The sequence below is a fragment of the Leptonychotes weddellii genome, chromosome 11 (genome assembly GCF_054177405.1).
Source record: "Leptonychotes weddellii isolate Sample4059 chromosome 11, ASM5417740v2, whole genome shotgun sequence".
NCBI classification, from domain to species: domain Eukaryota; kingdom Metazoa; phylum Chordata; class Mammalia; order Carnivora; family Phocidae; genus Leptonychotes; species Leptonychotes weddellii.
The window spans coordinates 18,528,929-18,552,551 of NC_138379.1; positions in this window are offsets into that span (position 1 = coordinate 18,528,929).

Below are 23,623 nucleotides of genomic sequence, written 5' to 3' on the forward strand. Positions count from 1 at the left end.
CTTTTACATGTATAACAAACAAGAGTTTTAAACACTTAAAGAAAGGCAGTATATTTTGCCAGGATTGGTGAGCATTTTCTATTTCTGAGCAGATGATTTTATTTGAAAAGATGTTTTTCTCCTATACATAGTTTCTTTTCTCTCCTGAATTCTACCAGCCTGCCATTGATTCTTTGTTTAAAACATCACAGCTCATGACCATGGCCATGGCTGTCACACATGGAGGTCTGTGACCAATTGGATTTCACTAAATCATGCCTTTACGTGTGTGACTCACTTCTATCTTTTGAGGCAATGATTCTTTGGAATAGATTGATAATGTCACCTACATCTTTGAATTGTAAAGCTAGAAGATATTATGCAAGTTAACGTCCTTCCTCCTGCTTTTAGGCAGGTAAAATTCTAAGCCATCTGGAAGAGATTGTGTTCTCTTTTGAAATATTTAAAGGCATAGGCCTCACAATTCTGACATGTGTATTTAAGTATTTCTTACTAGTAGTGATCAATAAGTTCTTTCCCATATCCCACCAAAATCTCTTCCATGACTTTTTCTTTTCCTGACATTCTGGAAATAGAAACAAATAAAATAGAACAAGTATTTGCTTCAAGTTACCATTCAGAACTTCTTTGAGGTGAATTTATATTACTTCTTTTTCATTTGCAGGGGTAAAAACATATTTTCTAATGCTTGCAAATGTGTCACATTGATTTTATAAAAGTTTAACATAGAATTGCCAGCAGAAAATGTTTCACTAAACTTTTGGTTTCTGTCTATAAGACATATAATAATAATTATTATTAATAAAAATAAATCATTTTTATTACAGCGCTTGAAGGTCTAAAAAAGAATTTTATTCAAATGAGTTCACATAGATCTCTCCCACTGATTTTCTCACAGTTTTTATTACAATTTTTTTTAACAAGGAAAGGATGGTGAAGGATAAAATAATAGAAGTAATAGCTGAATTAAGAAAGATCTTAGATCCTTAGGAGTTAATACAAGATTTCATTCAATCCAATCACTTACTCACATAAGGGATTGGCCCAGAACAGGAAAAAAAAAATTAAACGTTTATTTTATTCTGATCAAGAAGAAAATAGTTAATAAAAAACAGGGTTGGTCTGAATAGAAATATTTTGCTTTATTTTAGTTTTACTCATTTAGAAGTGAGAGAGAGCCATTTTCCATTAATGATGAGAGTTGATTCAGTAGTTCTGATTGGAGAAGAGTTTGTGTCCCTACCTTTGTTTGCCTTTGTTATATTTGCTTTTCTCTAGAACCTGTGAGCAGATGAAAGATGATCTACAGAGAAAATAGGATCCTTTAAACTTCTCATGATTAATTTATGGAAGTACACAAATTTAATATTTTGCTGAGGAATGTTTAATACAAAATACAATAAGTAGCTTTATCCAATTGAATAATATAAGCCCTGTTCCAGTATTTGCTTCTATGACTTACCAATGAAACTATATGACTGATTCATTTATTTTGTAATCAGACTTCTCTTTCCCCCTACTTTCTCCCAGTTCCTATATTTGGCAAGCCGTTGCTTATCTCTTTTAAAACTCCTTTATTTTATTATTATTTTTTAAAAATTCAGATGGCCACTGCCTTCAATTTTCCTGTTTAAGTTATAATCTGTTTTGTTTTCCAGTTTGTCAGGACTATCTAGTGCTGGGTATGTGTTGCAATAGATCAAGAAGTGAACATTAGGGGAACAAAGAAGGATTAGGACACTCTTCCTAGGAGACTAGACTTAGTCCATTCAGGGTACTATAATAAAAATACCAGAGACTGGGTGGCTTAAACAATCAACATTTCTTTCTCATGGTTCTGTAGTCTGGGAAGTCCAAGATCAAAGTGCCATTAGATTCAGGGTCTAGTAAGGGCCTGCTTCCTGGTTATCTTATTGCAATGTCCTCAGAAGACAGATGGGATAAGGGAGATCTCTGGGATCTCTTTGATGAGAGCACTGATCCCATTCATGAGGGCTCCACCCTCATAACCTAATCAACTCCCAAAGGCCCTACTTCCAAATACCATCATATTGGGGATGAGGTTTCAAAATATGAATTTGGGGGGAGGGGACACAAACATTCAGTTTATTGCATAAGGATAGAAGTGTATCCTAATAGGCAAACCCCCAAACACAAGTTAGACTGATAGAGATTTAGCATGATAAAAGCCATTATTAGTATTGGAATAATACTTGTTATTGGTATTGTTGTGTTCATTATGTTTATTATTTTAAAAGACATAAGTCACTTACATAATGTTGTTTATTGTTTTTTAACAACTCAAAACTGACAAAGGAAAGGATGCCATAATTATTTTCCTGTAGTTGAGGAAACTATGGCTCAGTGGGTCTAAGAGATGGCCATTTCAGAAATGGATGTTATGTAAGTATGAATAAATGAGATCAAGGAAGTAAGCTAAAGATAGACACATCTTAGGAATCTGGAGAAAGCCAGCCTCTTTTAAGGCACATCATCAAGAATGAGGTCTAAAAAATCTCTCAGGGAAACATAAGATTTCGAATCATAGGGCAAAGTAGAGAGTGGAGGGGAATAAGGTACTAGCACTGGGAGCAAAATTATTAGATAATTTTGTATATCTAGGACACAGGCCAATTCTAGAACTTAGCCTAGTCCAAGGTTAAACATAAAGTTAGGGGTATATATTGATTTTAGGCATTTAATTAAGTAGCCTACATCTCCCTGGTAGGGAATATTTTGGGTAAGGAATTAGGATAGAGCTTCACTATATCCTTGAAAGCAAATCTTTATCCATCTAACCTCTGTGGAGTATGCTCTTATTTTCCAATGTTGCTGATGTAACTATAATTTGGAAAGGTATTGAAGGCCTTCCTAAGATTGAGATGCATTATATCTCATTGTTTTTTGTCTATTGTTCATTTCTTTATCTCATAAGATGTTAACATGCATTACTGCTCTTCAGCTGAGTCAACAGTGATGACTTTACAGTGTTATCAGACTTCAGTGTGCAACTTAATCACTGGGGAGAGGGTGTAAAAACACATAATAGTAGATTCCACCCCAAGAGTTTCAGATTTAGTAGATGGAGGGTTAAAAATTTGCATTTCTACCAGTTCCTAAGTGACACTAATGCTGCTTATCTCAAACTACATTTTGAGAACCACTGTTCTAAGCTACTAGCAAGAAGTCAGTTGCATTTATATTCTAGGAAAATAGTACTCGATGCAAATATAACAGTGTTTCTAGTCATTATGTGGCTTGGAATGCAGTAGGGACCCAAGGCAAGTGGAAATTTCTGTATTTTTTCTGAAGCCAGCTTTCCTAGAAGAGGTCTTCTAGATAGTCATAGGTATTCATTTGAAAATATATGACAAAAAGCTTTAACAAATGAAAAAAAAAAACTACATTTTTCCAAGTATTTCATAGTTCAGTTGTTGACAACTTGTTTGCTAACGCTTAATAATTCAGTCTTTGAAATATTCATGAGATCCATCCTTTTCCAAAGAGATATGGTGATTATTATTCAGAGGCATCATAGTAATGAATAATAGCCTGTAGAAGCCAATTATACAGTAAGTCAAAGAATGTTGGCCATTTATATTAGGGCATATATTTCATGTCCCTTAAACTATGTTACCTAATTATCATTTCTCTCAGCTCAGCATTTGACAAGAACTGAGGAGTACATAATTGGAGATTAAGTTCTATCAAGAATCTGAAGAATTGATTTTTTATTTTGCTGATTAAATATGAAACACTGTATCCTAGAAACTGGTAGCAGGGTTGATAGTTTCTTGCTAAACCTAAGAAGCATACCTAGTATTTTTATAATACTAACAAAATTCAGAAATATTATGTGATAATATAATTTTTAAAATGGACCTGTATTCTGTTGTGCTTTAAAGATGGGTCAAATGAATAAAAGTGTTTTTTTCCTAGACTGGTAGCAACCTGCATCTATAATTCTGTGACTGCATTTAGCATGCCCTTTTTATTTTTTTTAATCACCTGTTTATATGCTTCTCTCCAACTAGATTCTGAAGAGACAGAACTTCTGATTTTCATTTTATTTCCTCTGGTGCCTGGCTCCTAGTACAGATTCAAAGAGTATTTGTTGAACTGCTGACCAATAAGCTTCAGTCAAACTATGTAAATGAAACTTAAAAAATGGGATTTTAATTTTCCTAAGTTTCAGCTCATTCCATCTGAGTATGTAACTGTGGCCATAAAACATGCCGATCCATTACCATACAACAGTCACGCCACTTTGTAGTCCCTCCACACTGACATCTCAGCCTGACCTCCCAGCTGGATTTTACACAGAGCTTTCCTATGGAAATACACTGGTTAGATACAGCCTTTCAGCCATGTATGTAAGCTGCATGATTCCAGGTCATACGACAAACTTGGAAAGCATTCATTATTCTTTTCTAATTGCTGAGGATTCATATCTAGGTAGCCGAGTTTAGATACAGAGTGCTGCATGAGAGGCAACCTCCTGAAATAAGACAGGAGTGGGGTGGAGGTGGGGGCGGGAATGCCCGACACATCTTACCACAACTACATCATCAGCCAAAATCAGATCACCCAGATCATCTTAATGATGCCAAACTTTAAGTCAGGGAAAAGGAGCCATGCACAACATGCCTCTGGAAATTGCTATCTTTTTAATCAAAAGAAATTATAACTCCATTGAGACTTTTATCTCTGGAATTAAATGTGCTGCTAGAGTTTGATGTCTCTGTAATACTGCAAGGGAATATTCTCTTCATCTTATTGATAGATTTGCAATAGCTAAGTCAGATTCATAAGTAGCTGTCATTAACTGCACGAAAATGATTTGGCCTCAAATATATAAGTGACCTCTTTCATTCATATTCCTTAAGCCTTAGCTGGCCAAAGTAACTCACATGATTAGATATTTGCTTATCTCACCAGTGATAGCTTTTATTAATCTCCTCCTTGATTATGTTCCTGAAGGCACACAGGCCTTCCCTCTTCTTTAACACACTAGCTCTAGTACCTCCTTAGTGCCTTGGTGCTTACTGTATCTCCAACCTGGACAATTCCCAAATGCCTTCATGGTTCACATCTTTTTGTCACTTCTTTCTCAGCTCAAATATCATCCCTTCTCTGATTTATGTGTCTAACATCAAAAGTCTCTCCTGGTCATTTCCAGTGTATCATCTGTATCAGTTATCTATCAATACATAATGGACCACCCTAAAATTTAGAGGATTAAACTAGCAATCATTCATTATTTTCCACAAGTCTATGGATAATTCTATGGATTCCGGGATGAGTAACTCTACTCTAGGTCAGGTAGGCTCAGCTAATCTTGTCTAGTTCTTTCCTGCATCAGCTGGTAACTTGGCTAGGGGATTGACTAGTCTAAGATGACTTCACTCATGTCTCGAGTGATTAGCTGACTGATGCATGGGTTAATGCTGATGTCTGGGCCATATGTTTCTCATTTTCTAGCAGGTTAGTCCAGGTTGTTCCCAAATAGCTAGTAGAAGCACATGAGGGGTTTGAGACCCATCCATAGAATTGGCACATTGTCATTTCTGCCATATTTTCCTGCCAAAAGCAAGTCACAAAGCCAACCCAGAGTCAAAAGGTGGACAAATTGACCACACCTCTTGATGGGAGGAAATACTAAGTCATATTACAAAGAGCATTGATATAAGGAGAGCTAGAGAATTGGGACAGTTTTGCATAAAATCCACATCACACTATCTTATTTTTCTCATAACACTTATCAGCACTGAAATTATATATTTTGTCTTTTAATTTGTTAATTAGCTATTTTTCCTCACATGAATTTAAGTTCCATGAGAAGCAGAATGTTATCTGAGCTTTTCTCACTGTTGTATACGCAGGGTCTAAAATATCATTTACCAAGGACTTATTAAAATATGTAATAATACAATAGATAAATGAACTCACTGGCACCATGTGTCTTTAATCCCTCTCAATGTCTATTCTTCTTTGATCAATAAGTTAAAGACACCTATTCCTGCCTCAAAAGAAGACATTCCCCACACACTAGAGTTACAGAAGAACTGATGGAATATACTCTAAAGGAAATGCAAATATGTGTAAGTTTCTCATCATTCTCTTAAGCAGGTTGCTGCTGGTCATATTCCTTTATTTTCATTAAGCTTCTGAGCGAAAGTTTCTTTTCGTGCCTCATATAACTGCCACCTTTTGGAATTCAGCAAAACTAGGGGGGGGAAACATAGTGAATAAAGGAGTCCTTAGGTCATGAACAGCAATTTGCAGTCTATACATGGCAGCCAGGAAGTAGCTGAAGCTTCAAAAGCTTTGTCTGCCAAGGAGGCACCAGTTCAGGATGAGCCAGCGATGTGAGAAACATAGACATTTTCTATCTTTTTCTGCATCTGTGGGAGAAAAGGGAAAAGGCACTGCCGTATTTGAGAGCCAACTGTGTGCGAAGTGCTTTTCTGGGTGCTTACAGAGTTCATTTCCTCCTCATTACTTTGCCAATTTTGAAGATATGGCGCTAAGAGGAGCTAAGTAATTTGCCAAAGACTAAATAGCTTGAAAGAAGTAGAAGAGGGATTTAATCCCAATCCTCCTCTTTCACTGTGTTCCAAAAGCTAGGAAATTAAAAATAGAAATAATAAACTAAGAAGAATACAAATTTATTTCTTGTAGAGAGGGCTAATCTTTTTAGTGGAATTAACTAAAAAGGCTAGACACATATAAATAAGCAGCCTGTCCTAAGTACACAGAACCAAGTAAGTTTGAAGAGTATAGCTATCTGAATCAATTGGATCAGGATGATGCATATGATTAGTGATGGAATTGACCCCAATGTCTGGTAATCTTAATAAGGGGTCTTTGAAACCAGAAATCTCACTTTATAAGGTAAGGTGCCCAAGAGAAATACTGGTTACAACAATGATCATGAAAATAGGATAACAAAGGAATATAGGGGATTACTGAGAATTTAGGAATCACAGTCTAAAAAAAAAAAAAAACATATAGGACAATGTATTATGATGTAGTTCAAAATGTAAGGCAATGACAGAGGAAGATAATGATTAAAACAATAACCATAACCCAGGATACAGTACTAATAGGAATGCTAGAAAGAAGTACATCACAAAATTTATTGTACACACAAGTCATCTGAGGATCATGTAAAAATGCAAATTTTCATTCAACACATCTAGGTTAGAACAAATTCCTACCCTTCTAACAAGTTCCATATGAAGTCATGGGTGGGTCCAAGTACCACACTTTGAATATCAAAGGTCCACTTGTCAACAAAAGAATTCAAGGTAATTATAAGGTATCTAATAAGTGAACAAGAAATATTCATGGCTGAAAAACTCCCTCTCTGACACACAAATACACAGGTATGCACACTCTCACACACATATGCTTTCTCTCTCACACTTACACCTACATGTGCTCCATCAAAATATATGACAAAACATCCAATAGGATTACAAACATAACTGAAATACTATGGTCAGCAAATGCAGAACTAAAATTGCAATTTAAACCAGAATGAGAACTGAACTGTTTGGAAAATGTACAAGTTAAACAGTTAGCTTTTATTTTTGATAAGCAGCATGTATTGTTATTTATTTATGTTTTGATTATTCACAGAAATATGCCCTTTTTTCTGGAGTTCTTTCATTCCTATGCTGGATTCAGTATGCTGGGCTTTAGGCAGAGAACACACACTTACTGACCTGTTAATCAAGTGGTTCCCTCACTGAGGACTTTTATATAAATAGCTCGAGATTAGGTACAGGTTACAAAGTTGAGGTCTACAGAGAATTCTGCCCTTTTTTAGCAGATAGAAATAGCTATTTAAAATTGAAGTTTCGTCCTGTGTTGCAGGATCTATCTAGAAGAAAAGCAATCAAGCTGAGAGCAATAGGATAAATTAAAGGTGGTTTAGACAAACTAAGGTAACCTATCTAAAAGGTTAGGAGATGAGTTAAAACTAAAAGAACATCTTCTGATTGAGCCTTGAACCAAAAATCATTAACAATTCTCTTGAAGTACATGAAGAGTGGCCTTAAGAAGCACCCAAGATACATTTTCTACCTTTACACAAAGTGCAAAAGTAAGTGAGGTAAGCATGATGATAGAAAGATTTATTTTATTTTTTAATTTTATTTTTATTTAAATTCAATTAGCCAACATATAGTACATCATTAGTTTTTGATGTAGTGTTCATTGATTTGTTAGATGCATATAACATCCAGTGCTCATCACATCACGTGCCCTCCTTAATGCCCTCACCAAGTTATCCCATCCTCCCACCCACTTCCCCTCCCACAACCCTCAGTTTGTTTCCCAGGTCAAGAGTCTCTCATGGTTTGTCTCCCTCTCTCATTTCTTCCCATTCAGTTTTCCTTCCCTTCCCCTATGATCCTCTGCACTGTTTCTTATATTCTACATATGAGTGAAACCATATGATAATTGTCCTTCTCTGATTGACTTATTTCATTTAGCATAATAGAGAGGTTTAATTTAGAATTAAAGAGTTGACTGCTGAAGCATGAGGGGACTTCAACAGAAGAACAGGCTATGCCAAGGAGGTTATGCATGTTAGTCATGTTCTTTCAGGTTATAAAGAATTAAACATGCTCAGATTCCCTCAGAAAGGGAATCTTACTGTCAAGATATATGGAGACAGATGGAAAAGAGGGATTGCTGAAAAGCTAGTACCACCAGAAGAAAAGTTCCCACAATTTAGGCATGAATAATAATTGCTAAGTACCTCTAACAGTTAAACCACAGCTCCCATCACAGAAGAAAGACTACATGGAACTTCATTCTCCCCTGTAGCTTTATAGCACTTTATTGTCTACCCTGTTTCTATTCTTCCTGAAGCCTTTGATGATCTGAACCATCCCATGAATATTTGCATATTTTATTTTAAGATGTTTTGAGAAAGAGAGAGAGTGAGAGATCTCTTTGGTTCAGTTGGTCATTGATACTATCTTGATCAAGTATAGCTCTCCTGTCTGTCACCATTCACTGGTTAGCCAATAAATTAGAAGTCCTTAAGACAGATACCCAGCCTTAGTCAACTAAGCCAAGCCAAAGTGAGGAACACATATAGTCAATTTTCCTCAGAAGAAATGCAGGCAATGAGAGGCACTCAAAGCCTAATAAACTCCTCTCCAATCCACTTTTAGAAGACTACCCTTTCAGATCTTCAAAAATGGGACTGCCAATGAATTTTCTGGGGTAAATTACATGGCTTCAAAAGGGAAGAAAGAAAAAAAAATTTAAATTTTTAAATTTTTAAAAAAGAAAGAAAAAAGAAGGAAAGAAAGAGTATGTCACTATTTGAATCTCAACTTCAGCTCAATGATTATGAGAATGAAGTATAAGTTCTGTGTCATGAAGGAATTTGTGTTGAAAGGATTCTGCTGAAAGTTGTCTTTTCCATAAATTTATACATTTACTTCTATGTTATAAAGAGATACATGCCCTGTGGGGAGTAGAATCAAACATTTATAACTGAAAATAACTTTTGAAGTTATCCAGGATGATCCTATACTTTTTAGAATAACAAATTAGGTCCCAGAAGATCTGCTAAATATGCCTAGTAATAGGTAAGAATTATGGTAATGTCAGGTGTTTTTTATTTATTCATTTGAAAAAAAGACTTCCTTCAGAACTTACTGTGTACAAGTAATTGTGGATAAAATACAACCTCTGTTTTCAGAAGGGTTTTCAGTTTACAGTCACACAAAGACATGGGCTTTGCAGATAGACTGGGTGGGTTGGAATCTTAGGTCTACCATTCCTTAGCACTGACATTGGAAAATTACTTATTTTCCCTAATTCTTGGTTCCCTAATCTGCATGATAAAGACAATGGTATACACTTCCTGGTTATTGTGAAGTTACATTAAATATTAGTGAAAGTGTTTAGTACGGAGCCTGAGACAGAGTAGGTATTCAGTCAGTGTAAGTTATCATTAATCTAGTTCACTGTGTATTCTCCTATACCTACTTTCAGTGTTAAAAGTTTATCTAATTGTGGGGTGCCTGGGTGGCTCAGTCATTAAGCGTCTGCCTTCGGCTCAGGTCATGATCCCAGTGTCCTGGGATCAAGCCCCACATCGGGCTCCCTGCTCCGTGGGAAACCTGCTTCTCCCTCTCCCACTCCCCCTGCTTGTGTTCCCTCTCTCGCTATGTCTCTGTTTGTCAAATAAATAAATAAAATCTTTTTAAAAAATTTAAAAGTTTATCTAATTGTAATAGGGATAAAAAATAACAAAAACAGCAGTGGCAACAATATTCTCATCATTGTCATCGGTGATCATTTACATCATCATCATTTACATATATTGATCTATATGTGAAAAAGAAAGTAGGGAGATTAAATACAAATTAATTTCTAGTGCTTAGTTGAAATAATGAGATGCATGGTTCTCAAAATGCAGTTTATAAAGCAAAGCACATGAAGAGACATAAGTATCATTGAGATACAGTCAGAAAGGTCTCCCTAACACATGAAGCAGCAGCAATACCTACTCCAAGAAGGGATGCGAAATTTCCTACCTTGATAGAAACATTATGGTTGGTTGTAAAGTGAAGACCAGTTCTTGAGCCAACTTAGGTAGCCCATAGTCCTGGGTAAAAATCACACTTATTGGCTGTTTGAATCAGCTTAGGCAAGTTATTTAACTCTTTATGACTTACTTGCCATATCTATAAAATGGCAATACCAAAAGTATATAACTCTCTTAGATGTTTTGGTAATTTAACAAAATATAGGTAAAAATGCTTAATACAATACCTAGCACAAAAAAAGGCATTTGATACATGTTAATCAATTTGCCCTGCCTTGCTCTAAGAAGGAGAGAAACATAGCTTATTAAGTGCTCTTTGAATTCATGACAGCTTTAGTCGGCTGGTTCATGTGTTCAGATCTGGCCATTTCTTTATCTAGAGACAATATTCAAATATCCTAACTGGACCAGATGCCCGTCTGTCTTAGTGAGGCTATGTACATAAAAAAAAAGTCTATAATTTAACCACTTAGGAAAGCATTTCCCCAATAAGAAAATGAGTTGTCCACAATGTCTGCCGAGCTTCTTGCAGAATGTCAGCTTTCATTAATATTTTTTGTCCTTTTAAGTGTCAGAATAAAAACACAAAAAGAAAAAAAAATATCTTCAGAAAGCCCAAAATGTTACAGTAGGAAATCTGGTCAAATAGAATTGCTACGAATTTAAAGTTCAAATAGGGCAATTATATAGGCAGAGAATACATTGGGGCAGGAGAACTATACATTGTGTCACCCTGTCTGAGGTTTTCAGAAATACAAATTACTGCCTTAAGTTTATCACCTACAGAAGGAATGTTAACTAGCATATCCTATCCTGAATGGAGGCTTTAAACTTCTCTTATAGGGGGAATATTTAAAATAATTTCATATTCTGGATCAAAAGATAAAAATCAGGTAACTATTAACTTTCAAGGGCATCTAAGCAACAAAATTGTGAATGTAGGATTTCTAAGAATTTTTAGCTTTCCAGACTGTCTATTAAAATCACTCACTGTTTTCTCCCAAGTGATTATCAATAAAACCTTTGAGATTAAAAAAAATTCATGAATATATTAGAACCAAAACATATTAGTGTTTATTTTAGAGACAGCAAGAAAATCCATCCTGATTTCTGAGGTGTTATAAAATGTAGGTGAAACATTAGAATTAGTGAAATAGGGTAGATGAAAACTGCCAGACTCCCTGTTTGGTACATAGTGTATTCTGTATTTCTTGATAAAACTGAATTTATACTTCCTAGGCTAATTGGAGGAAACGGGTCTTCAGTTGCAATTTTCAAGGAGAAAAACAGAAGTAGGCTGAATAACGAGCATCAGAACAAGGAAACTGAGACCATGACTTTTTTTTTTAATTTTTATTTCGCTATTGTTATTATACAATGATATATTAGTTTCAGGTGTACAATATAGTAATTGAATAATTCTGTATATTGCTCAGTGCTCATCAAGATAAGTACTCTTAATCCCCTTCACCTATTTCACCCATCTCTCCACCCACCTCCCCTCTGGTAACTATCAGTTTGTTCTCTATAGTTAAGCCTGGTTTTTGGATTGTCTCTTTTTTCCTTTGTTCATTTGTTTTGTTTCTTAATTCTACATATGAGAGAAAACATTCAGTATTTGTCTTTTTTTGACTGACTTATTTCACTTAACATTATACTCTCTAGATCCATCCATGTTGTTGCAAATGACAAGATTTCATTCTTTCTGATGGCTGAGTAATATTCCATTTTATATATATGCCACATCTTCTTTATCCATTCATCTGTTGATGGACACTTGGATGGCTTCCATAGTTTGGCTATTGTAAATAATGCTGCAATAAACATAGGTGTGTGTATATCCTTTTGAATTAGTGTTTTTTCTATGCAGGGGGAATCCCTCGTAGTAGAATTCCTAGATTGTGTGATAATTCTCTTTTTAATTTTTTGAGGAACCTCCATAATGTTTTCCACAGTGACTGTACAAGTTTACATTCCCACTAAGAGCACACCATGGTTCCTTTTTCTCCACGTCAGCACCAACACTTGTTGTTTCTTGTGATTTTGATTTTAGCCATTCTGACAGGTATGAGGTGGCATGTCATTGTGTTTTTGATTTGCGTTTCCCTGATGATTAGTGATGTTGAGCATCTTTTCATGTATCTGTTGGCCAACAGTATGTCCTCTTTGGAGAAGTGTCTGTTCATGTCTTCTGCCTATTTTTAATTGGATTATTATTATTTTTTATTTTTTGGTGTTGAGTTTTATAAGTATCCCTAAAGCTTAACTGCTTAACCACAGAGAGTAGAGTAAAATAATTTCTCTCAACCTGTACATGATCCCTCACACACACCTATGAAGGAGAACCATACATACATACATATGTACATCCATCCATATACATTTATTTCAACTGCAGACTTACTATAATTCCAGAGGCCCAGTATAAAGCTCAGTGAGGTTTTCTTGTTTGAAAGAATAAGGGTCACATTCAAAAGATAGAGTTGGACCAAGATTTTGCATGGGGGTTAGTAAAGATTTTGGTAGGTTATACAGAGTTTCAAAATGAAAAGACCTTGATGGCACGCATGGTTTTATTTCATTTAGTTTTGCTTTGATAGTAACTAGGAATGGGAATTTCTCTGGAAAACTCTAGAAGTGGACAGCTGAGGATAGTAGCTCTAGATTAAATCTCAGTCTATTCCATAAAACTAAGATCTATACAAGAAGAGTCCTGAAGATTTGTTATATGTTGTGCATATGAATATAAGTTCCACTTGATGATTTATAGTCAATGGGGATTTTTCTGTTATGCTCCTTGTGAGTTTATGATGGTATTGTGCAGCTGATTTGAGTGTTAAAGATTTGGACATTTCTTTATCTAGAGACACTGATAAATTTCCTGACAGGTCCAGATGCCCACCTTTCCTATATTAGTATTAATCTTAATTGGGCCATGTGCATGGCTTAAAACATATAGTTGAAGCCACTTACATCTAGAAATACACAGCACTATCTTATGAAGACAGCCTGCATTAAAAGAGACACACTGTTATTTTATCTTTACAGGAACTCAATCTTCATTGATAGAAAGACCACTGTGATCAGAAATTTATTGCTAAAGTATATGAAATGTTTACCATAAAATTTAGAAAACCCAGAGATTTCTGGAAGCATGTTAATTGCTAATTTAAGGGGAGAAAAATATTGCATCATCTAGAAAGATATCAAGCATCAAAAATTTTATTTTACTAAAAAAAAATCTAAGATATTTTACAGTGTCAGGCCATGTAAGTCCAGGAAGAAAAAAAGAGGCAGAGATAGAGCCAGAGTTAGAGAGATAGAGGTGTCCTCTTCTGTCCGTAGTGTTGAACCATTAGGTGGGAAGGTAACTGAGTGCCAGATGTCCACAAATATCTGCTCCACCACATGAGACCTGAGCAGTATACCCAGTACTGTTATTTTTAAGTTTTGTGATACAATTTCTGTTGTCCCAAACCTTGATAAAATTGGATATTCACAAGAATCTTCTGGAAGAGATTTAAGCAGAGGAGATGGGTTTCACTTCTCTGTTTTTACAGAGAAAGGGAAAAAAAGCAACCATGAGATGAGAGATACATTAAGATTTTAGCTGCAACAAGAACTCTTAGCAACAAAGTGAACAGAAGATTATAAATTCCCTGAAATTTTGGAAATCTTGCCAAGAGATTATCACTTTCCACCAGAATTGAGATAGGCGGTTTGAGACAATTTATATAAATTACAAAAGACAAGCTGATACCAGTAACATCTAGGTATACACAGGATGAATTTTTTGGCTCTCTTTTTACAAGTAGCTGAAGATATTTTTCTTAATATCACTGTTCCTTTACAGTTATATTGGATCTTAGATACAGGGTTCCTAAATATTGATGAAGTTTTAATAGGATAATACCAGGGTGGCTTCTATTATCTTCTATAAATATGTTGCCTTTCTCAATCTAATTTAGAGATAGAAGGGCTGGAGATTTGACTTTTGCATTCTATCAATTTTGATATAGCAAAATGAGAGAAATGGTCAATAATGTAAGTTAAATTGTTCAACATGAAATAAACAGACATATAGCAAGCCCCACACTATGCCACACTAATTCTGGACATAAGAGTGAGGAACCAAATAAACAGGTCCCTTGCCTTCACGGAGCTTGCAGTTTAATGAGGAAGAAATAATAACCTTTTTAAGTTGTAAGAAAAAAATTTATAGTGCATATTTAGCATCTATGATAGAGAAATCTGGCCTAGGATGCAGTGGTGTGTATTTGGGGTCAGGAAGGCCGAGATACGTTGATGAAATTGAGGAATGGCACAGCCATGTATCCCAACCCAGATTTCCATTAAAGAATGAAGAACTTATTTCCCAAGTGCTGGAACTGCTGCCGGAATTCAGATCTCAAGTCTCAGCCTTTTTTAGAAAATATGTCAGCTGACGAACCCAGCTTAACTCAAGTTCACATCTCCTTCTGGGGGAAGCCCACTGTGATGAGCGATCAAGTCAGGAGTATAAATATCCAGCAGCTCACTACAACATGGTACAAACCTGAGGGCCATTCTAGTTCCATATCTTTCCTTTGGGTGGGCTGAAGCCTGGTTGGACTGCATTGCAGCTCGGTTTCTCCTTCTACCCAGTCTTGCTTCCTTCTCTGCCCTTCCACAGGTGTTGATACAGAGAATTCTGACTCAGAATCTGTTTTTAGAATATCTGCATTGTTAGAATCTGCATTGTTAGAATATGGTTGTATTTATGAAAGTATCTCAAGCATAGGGGCAAATGTGTTTCCCCAAATCTGAAGATAGAGGGACATTTTTATACTGAAGGAACTAGGGAGAAGGATGTGGTGATCAGTATGACTGGAAGGTAGTGAGGAAAGTAAACTACATTAAGACATAAGATCCTTCACAGAAGATATTTTTGTCTGTTAGGTTTACAGACACTATCCCCAATGCCTAATGAATACCTAAGATAAAATCATAAGAAAATAGTGGGTTGTCTTGTGGAACTCAAGGGCAACAATACACCTAACTGCAAGATAGGACTAGAAAGATTAAAAAACAAAACAAAACAAAACAAACAAACAACAACAACAACAAAACCCCAAAATACACCAGTACTCTCATTCTTTTTCACTCTGTGGATAGATTTTTTTTCCCTCTGATTTTCTGTTTTATATGGTTGGATATGTCTACCTCAGACACCTCGGAATACTAGTAATTATACACAAAGGTATTAATCAGCTCTATCTCCGCCCTAACTCTAAACATAGTATTTTGAATTCTAGCCTCTAGATGTATAAGGGAATTAATTTCTTATTTTAAGTCAACCCAATTTGTAATGATTTGTTATGGCAACCCAAGATATGTAATATACCTTGAAAGACACTAAGTATCAAAACTCAAACAAGGAAAAATAGGATATCTGAGAATATCTATTAAGAAGGTTGAGTCAATAATTCATAAGCTTCCAAAAATAAAAAGAACCAGGTCCAGATGGTTTCACTTATGAATCCTACAAAATACATAATGGAGAAATGATAGTAATTCTCTACATTATCTTCCCAAAAATAGAAGCAGAGGGAACACTTTCTACCTCATTTTATGAGGCCAGCGTCACCCTAAAACCAAAACTGATAAAGGCATTACAAGAAAGGTGAGCTACAGACCAATATTGCTCCTCAGCATAGATGCAAAACACCTCAAAAGTAAATTAACAAATAAGCTTGGACTTATTAAAACAAAAAATGTCAGCTCTGCTCCCTTTAATAAGTGAATGAATAAATACATTATAGTACATACATACCATGGGATATTACTCAGTGATTAAAATAAATGAACCATCAATCCTTGCAAAGACATGGAGGAAGTTTAGATGTGTAATGATTAGTGAAAGAAGTCAGTCTGAAAAGGCTACATGGTGTAAGTTTCTGACTATATGACATTATACTATGGATATAGTAAAAAGATCAGTAATTGCCAGGGATTGAGGGGAAAATGTGGGGAGATTAATAGGTGGAGCACAGGGGATTATTAGGTCAGTAAAACTTTTCTGTATGATACTGTAATGTAGATGCATGACATTATCATTTGTCAAAATTAATAGAACTGTCCAATGGAAAAATTGAGCAATAATGTAAACTATGGACTTTAATAATAACGTATCAATATTGGTTGCACATAAGCACAGCACTCTAGTTGATGAAGTTCCTGCCTCTCGGGGAAGATACATACCTTCCTTTTCCATCTTCTGGTATCTCCAGGCTTGTGGCAAAGCACCAACCTCTGTCTCTATCTTCACATGACCATCCTGAGTCTAATTTGATGCTCTCTTTGTTTCTTCAGACTGTATTTTCCTGCCTTTTACTCTGTCTCATAATTCTGTTTTGAAAGTGAGACATGATGTACTAGGTAATAGAAAGCGAGATAAGTAGGAAATTAGTGTGATGTTTTATGCTAATCTTGCTAGGAATTGGGCTGATTTCATATTGCTGTAGGTGTAGGTATCACACGCTACAGATTCTTAGGATCCCTCTTTTTGTCTTATCTGTTGTCTTTGCTTTTCCTTAATAACTCTCTTTAAAATTGATGCAGGGCATTGCAGATACTTCATGTGCAATCCACTTTTATTACACTGGAACACTGTTGATACGGTGTTAAGGTTTGGGGGAGGGGAAGTATTCTATAATTTTTTTTAAAAGATTTTATTTATTGGGACACCTGGGTGGCTCAGTCAGTTAAACGTCTGCCTTCGGCTAAGGTCATGGTCCCAGGGTCCTGCGATGGAGCCCCATGTCAGGGTCCCTGCTCAGTGGGGAGCCTGCTTCTCCCTCTGCCTGCCACTCCCCCTGCTTGTGCATGCTCTCTCTTTCGGGCAAATAAATAAACAAAATCTTAAAAAAAAAGATTTTATTTAAGACAGAAAGAGCACAAGCAGGGAGAGTGGCAGAGGGAGAAGGAGAAGCAGACTCCCCACTGAGCAGGGAGCCTGACATATGGCTCGATTCCAGGACCCCAGGATCATGACCTGAGCTGAAAGCAGAAAGTTAACTGACTGAGTCACCCAGGTGCCCCTTACAATTTTAAGATTACATCTTGGTCTTTTAGCGGGGTTCTTCGCAGAGGCACGACCTTCGCACAGGTCGATTTGGCTATATACCTTCTCCCCCACTTAGGTAAGACAAGAAGACTAGAAGTGATGGGAATGAGGGATGCCTCTCCCAAAGTGGGTTTAGATTCTAGTGAAGTCTTTGCCCCTGGAGCATAGATCTTTATTATGGCAAACACACTGGGTGTATTTCATTGTGATTACTCTTCCCCTCCTCCTGCCAGGTCCCCAAGGAGATTTTTCATAGGTCTGTACCCTGAGTAGCTAATGGAGTCATACAGGTAAGATCCATGAAAAAGGGATCTTCTTTTTTTTTTTTTTTTAAAGATTTTATTTATTTATTTGACAGAGAGACACAGCGAGAGAGGGAACACAAGCAGGGGGAGTGAGAGAGGGAGAAGCAGGCTCTCCGCTGAGCAGGGAGCCCGATGCGGGCCTCGATCCCAGGACTCTGGGATCACGACCTGAGCCGAAGGCAGACGCTTAACGACTGAGCCACCCAGGCGCCCCGAAAAAGGGATCTTCTAAGACTGGGCCCTCAGCAGCCTTTTGCTTTCATGCCAGTTCACACGCAGGTAAAATTAATTAATCAAAATTAGCATTTGAATCTACTTGTTTATGGCCCCAGTGACTTTTGCTCTAGCTAAGCTGATCTTAGCTGTGATTTTTTTTTATATTAGTCTATCTCTCCAGATTTTGATGTGGTGGTTTGCCTATGACCTCTGACCTCCAATTCTTTGGTGGAGTCAAAAAGTGTTATTGTATTTGTTTGTTCTGACTTCTTTGTTGTTGTAAGGACAGATTCAATAATTTCCAAGCCCTTTACCTATTGATGCTGAAACCAAAAGTCTCAGCCATTTTTTTTACTTAAAAAGAAAAGTCATGGGGGGGGGCGCGTGGGTGGCTCAATCATTAAGCGTCTGCCTTCCACTCAGGTCATGATCCCAGGGTCCTGGGATTGAGCCCCACATGGGACTCCCTGTTCAGCGGGAAGCCTGCTTCTCCCTCTCCCCTCCCCCTGCTTGTGTTCCCTCTCTTGCTGTCTCTCTCGCTGTCAAATAAATAAATAAAATCTTTAAAAAAAAAAAAGTCATGAAGAGCATTGATGTAGTATAATCAATATGGAATAAAGACAATTTGGGAAAATACGTGTTTCACTAGCATATGTTCTCCCTGTAACTTATGTGAACACCATCTAACAGTTAATCAAAGTTGATAAAATTTTTATAAAAAGGGATGCTGTGGTCAAATGCATTATGGAAATATTGAACTTTTTATCTTTCATTTGGTTTTATAATATTCATGTTTATGAACAATATGAATATTATTTATGTATTGAAATTATAATAGTTTGTATATATTTAGTCAACATATAAGTTAATTTCATCTCTTTTTCTTTACTTAAAATTGACCATTAGAAAATTTAAAATTACATATGTTGTTTGCAATGTATTTCCTTTGGAAAGCACTGGTCCATACAAAACCTTATTTTAATGCCGTGAAGTCAGGGAATCTGTGTGTATGTGTGTATGTATCTATCTGTCTATCTATAATCATCATCATGTATCTAGAGAGAGATAATGCCAGTGTCCTGAGGCTCAGGGGCCAAAGATTTTTTTTATAGCAAAGAGGGAGAGTGATACTTTGAAAGTGATACAAACCCAATCCTCTAGCTCTGAGGTATGGAATTGAGGAAATAAAAACAAGCCTCATTTCGAGAGAGCAATAATAGGTCCTTAGGACCAGCTATACTTTAAGAAAAAAAAATAAAGAGAGAGAGGGACAAATGGTACAAATTCTCGAAAATATTAACAAATTTCTACCCAGAGTAGATGATCACAGAGTCTCAGTAAAAGGGTTTGAGATTGTAGGTAATTGGGTCAGAGTAGAAAATGTATAGAGTAATATGGTGTAAGCGACTGAGTTACAGCATTTTGATTTCTCAGGGAGGAATTATTGCATACATAGTGTTTACAAGTTTAAGTGGTAGAGTTAGATATATCTGATTTCAAATCATGATGTTCTCTTCTTTCTGTTTTTGTTACCAGCTGTGCAGTCTTGAGCAAGATACTTGAACTCTCTAAATCTTGGTTTTCTCTTTAGTAAAATGGATATATTAATACTATGTCTTCTTTATGATTTTCATGAAAATTAAATAAGCTATTTTATACAAAGCAGCATTTAGCAAAGTGTCTGGCACATTGCAAGGAAACAATAGTACTAGGACTATTATTACTGTTTCTTTAAACTCAAAGGAGTGAATTCTGAATTCTCTTATCCATTTTCAACCTTTGTCATTCCAGACTTTAAAAATGCATTGATTTTCCTTTTTTCTTTTAAGGGAAGAATATTATGGAGAAAGTAATTTAGTCTCTCCATTGGCCCCCAGGAGGCCTATACTTAATATGAGTCTTTGTGCAACAGGAAAATTATTCATTCTGAATCTATCTCTTATCATCTTTTCCACAGTTTGCTTGACTGCATCTTCCTACTTCTTGAAAACCGTATAAAAGACTTGTGGCTCTTTCTTCATTATCATATGCTTTAGCTAAAAGTAAATTCAGAATAATCTATATACCAGAAATGATTTAAGAGTTTTAGAAATGAACATCATCCATTGGTGACTCAATTATAAATCGGATATTTAGAGAGAGAGTAATATATCTAATGTAACCAAAAGGTCTACTGTTTTAAACTGACAGGCATTTAAAATTGTTGATCAGTTTCAAGTTTCTTTGTAAAAAAAAAAATAAATCAATGACTCCCTGTCAATTTTCCATAGTTTAAATTTGATATTACCGCACATGATTAATGCTATTTAAATAGGTTACTTCTTTCTGGCGTATAACTGACTTTATTTGGATATTACAATATTTAGAATATTAGAATATTACAATAAAACACCTTTAAGTATAGCCTGGGCTTTTAATTGCTTTTACAATTTGAATTCAATTTGGGGTTATTTGTTTCACACTATCATTAACATTAGTAAGTTTATTTTGGTGAGTCAAGTACTTACTTTTATTCTCTCTCTTATTCCCCTTAAAAACCTTATTACATTCTTAGTGCTGTAATTCTATTGTATATTAATTATTATATTCTTGCTGAAATATAAAACAATGCCTTTTTTCAGTTTCAAATAGTGGATTTTCTAATTCCAAAATGCAACATGTGTTTGAAAAACCAATTTTAGATCCAAAGTCATTCCTAAAATCACTGATATAAAGTGAAGTGGCCCAAAGCTACAAAAGTTCTGTTCTAGTATAATCTTTTCATTTCAACTTCAGATGATACTCCTTTTGCCATTCTATTGGAGGTTGAAAGACTTTTGAGTTACTTTTTCCTTTATATTCAGAAGTATAGTGTTTTCTGTAGCACTTTTAGCAAATTAATTCAAATAACTTAACAGATACAAGCTTGACTGGAAGATAGCCTAGGATAAACATAGGATCCAAGAGCGAAAATACCTTGGTTTTTGCTCTTCACCAGCTAGGTAGACTTGTACCTAGCTTACTTTGAGCCCAGATTTTTGTGCATCGGTTTGTCTTTTCGATCTATCAGATGGGGCAATGGATTATACTTCAAATAGTTCTTGTGAAAGAAAGAAGAAAAAAGTCAAGTATGAGGCATAATGGCTGGTAAGAAATAGGTGCCAAATACACTTCACTGTCAATAGTACTAAATTATATTGATTACATTTATCACATTTTTGAATATCTACTATGAGCTGCTGAAAACAATCTAATTTGTTTCATCACTGTAACGGGTCAGAGAAATATGTGCAATCGCCTGGTCATTGAAAATCATAAAGCTTTATCTGGAATGGCTCAGGAATTGTTTGCCTAAACTCCCGCTGTGGGTTTGGGAAGATAATTCTGGCATTTCTGATCATTTCTAAGCAGAAGGTAGTTATAGTGGTTATATGTGGGTCAGAGAGCAGACTTATATTTACTCCATAATGGTAAAGTCTCCCGCCTCTCGAGAGATTTGCTTACATTCCTGAGTAATAAAGATAATGTCTTCCTCCAGGCAAATGTAAAGCAGCTTTGCCAGCAGGCTTTTCCAAAGCCCAGTATCTCTTAGCTGTGAAACAGATACACTTTGAATGCATCATCCACCTGGGGCACCTCTGAATCCCCTCCTATTGGAAAGTGGAGGGCAGGGGAACAATGAAACTTTTGCTTCATATTGTGCTGTAAAAAATTATCTAAATCAACCTGGGCTTATTGTATCCTTACCAAGCAAAGTTATGAAAGTGTTTCAAATCAAGCTAATGGCTATTCTGATGCTTAGGGATTACTTGGCTGCTTGAGTTGACATGGATCAAGTGACTTCTCAGTTGTTTTTGGATTATTCTCAGTAGTTCACTTTCCTCTGAAGATGGAGCTGAACACCAAGTTCACATTTTAGGATTGTGTTCTAAACAACTCTTGGTGTAATGCATCCAAATTATGGTTTGGAACTATGGGTAGTTTACCCAAAAGACACAATCCACAAAAGTATAGGGAAAAAGTTATAGTCCGTTAGGGAGAGAGAGAGGACACAAGCTGGATTACAGTTCCAGGTCTGAGGTTTATAAATTATTTGATCTTGGGCCTTGCTCACTTCCTAAAAGTTGTAGTCTTGTATAACATTAAGAGTTTTCAAAGTGCTTTATATAAATAAAATTGCATGGAAGTAAAAAGTAGTTTTGTTGCTGCTGCTATCATTTTTATTTTATTATTATTATTTTATTATTATGTTGGCTCATGAATTTTGGATGGTATTGAGATCTTAGTAAATTTAGCAACAAATTAAAGTTGGAGAGAGTGGATTTGCCAAGTCAAGTATTTCTTCAGTCAGTAACAGTACTAGCTTAAATAAATGTGGAATTTATGGTGCAGAATGACCATTATCAAGAACCTATACTTATTCAAAAAATATTTAGTGGCTACCTTCTCTGTGTTATATATAAGTCATCACTCTCAGGGACTTTAGTCTAATAGATAAAATTCAACTGGGTTAATAATTATTGAGTATCAACCACCAGTAACCTGGTGGATTGGACCACATGAGAAAATTTGAATTAAGTAGTTCATAGTTCCTGAGGGAGCTTATTATTCTGTAGAATATAGCACCAAAAATATCACGCACCAAAGTCAAACAAGGTCTAAGATAAAACCCTGAATAGCAGTGGAGGTTTTGTGAATCCTTATTTGCTAACAGATACTGAGCTCTAACTACATATCAGATTTTGTTATAGGTTCTTTTAACATATTAATTCTAATTTTACATTAATAATGAAACATAATCATTAATATCTATATTTTATAAGTAAGGAAACTGAAACTGAGATGGATAAGTCACAAGAGACAGTCTACATTTTATTTTATTTTTTTTAAAGATTTTATTCATTTATTTGACAGAGAGAGAGAGAGCACAAGCAGGTGGAGAGGCAGGCAGAGGGAGAGGGAGAAGCAGGCTCCTCGCTGAGCAAGGAGCCTGAAGCAGGGCTCAATCTCAGATCCCTGGGATCATGACCTGAGCGGAAGGCAGATGCTTAATCGACAGAGCCACCGAGGTACCCCGAGACAGTCTACATTTTAAATTCATATTCATCTGGTTCAATTCCACTGCCCTATTTTCCTGCACTGCATTTCTACTTAGAGTTGTGGGTGAGGTTCATGAGAAATGTTGGTTCTGTATGAATAAACCATGGAGAAGAAGCATGTCAGTGCAAAGAAATCCTAAAATAGCTGAGTATAGAAAAATATGGTAAGTATAAGCCAGCATTTCTTTGCAAAATTGGTATCTAAAAAGCCACAAGACCAAACAAATGTAGCAGCTCTCTTTTTTCACCATTGAAGCCCGGGAGAGATAAATCTATATCCACATCTTATTATATAATCTATATCTGTATCTACATCTCCATCTATATTGAATTTGTGAAA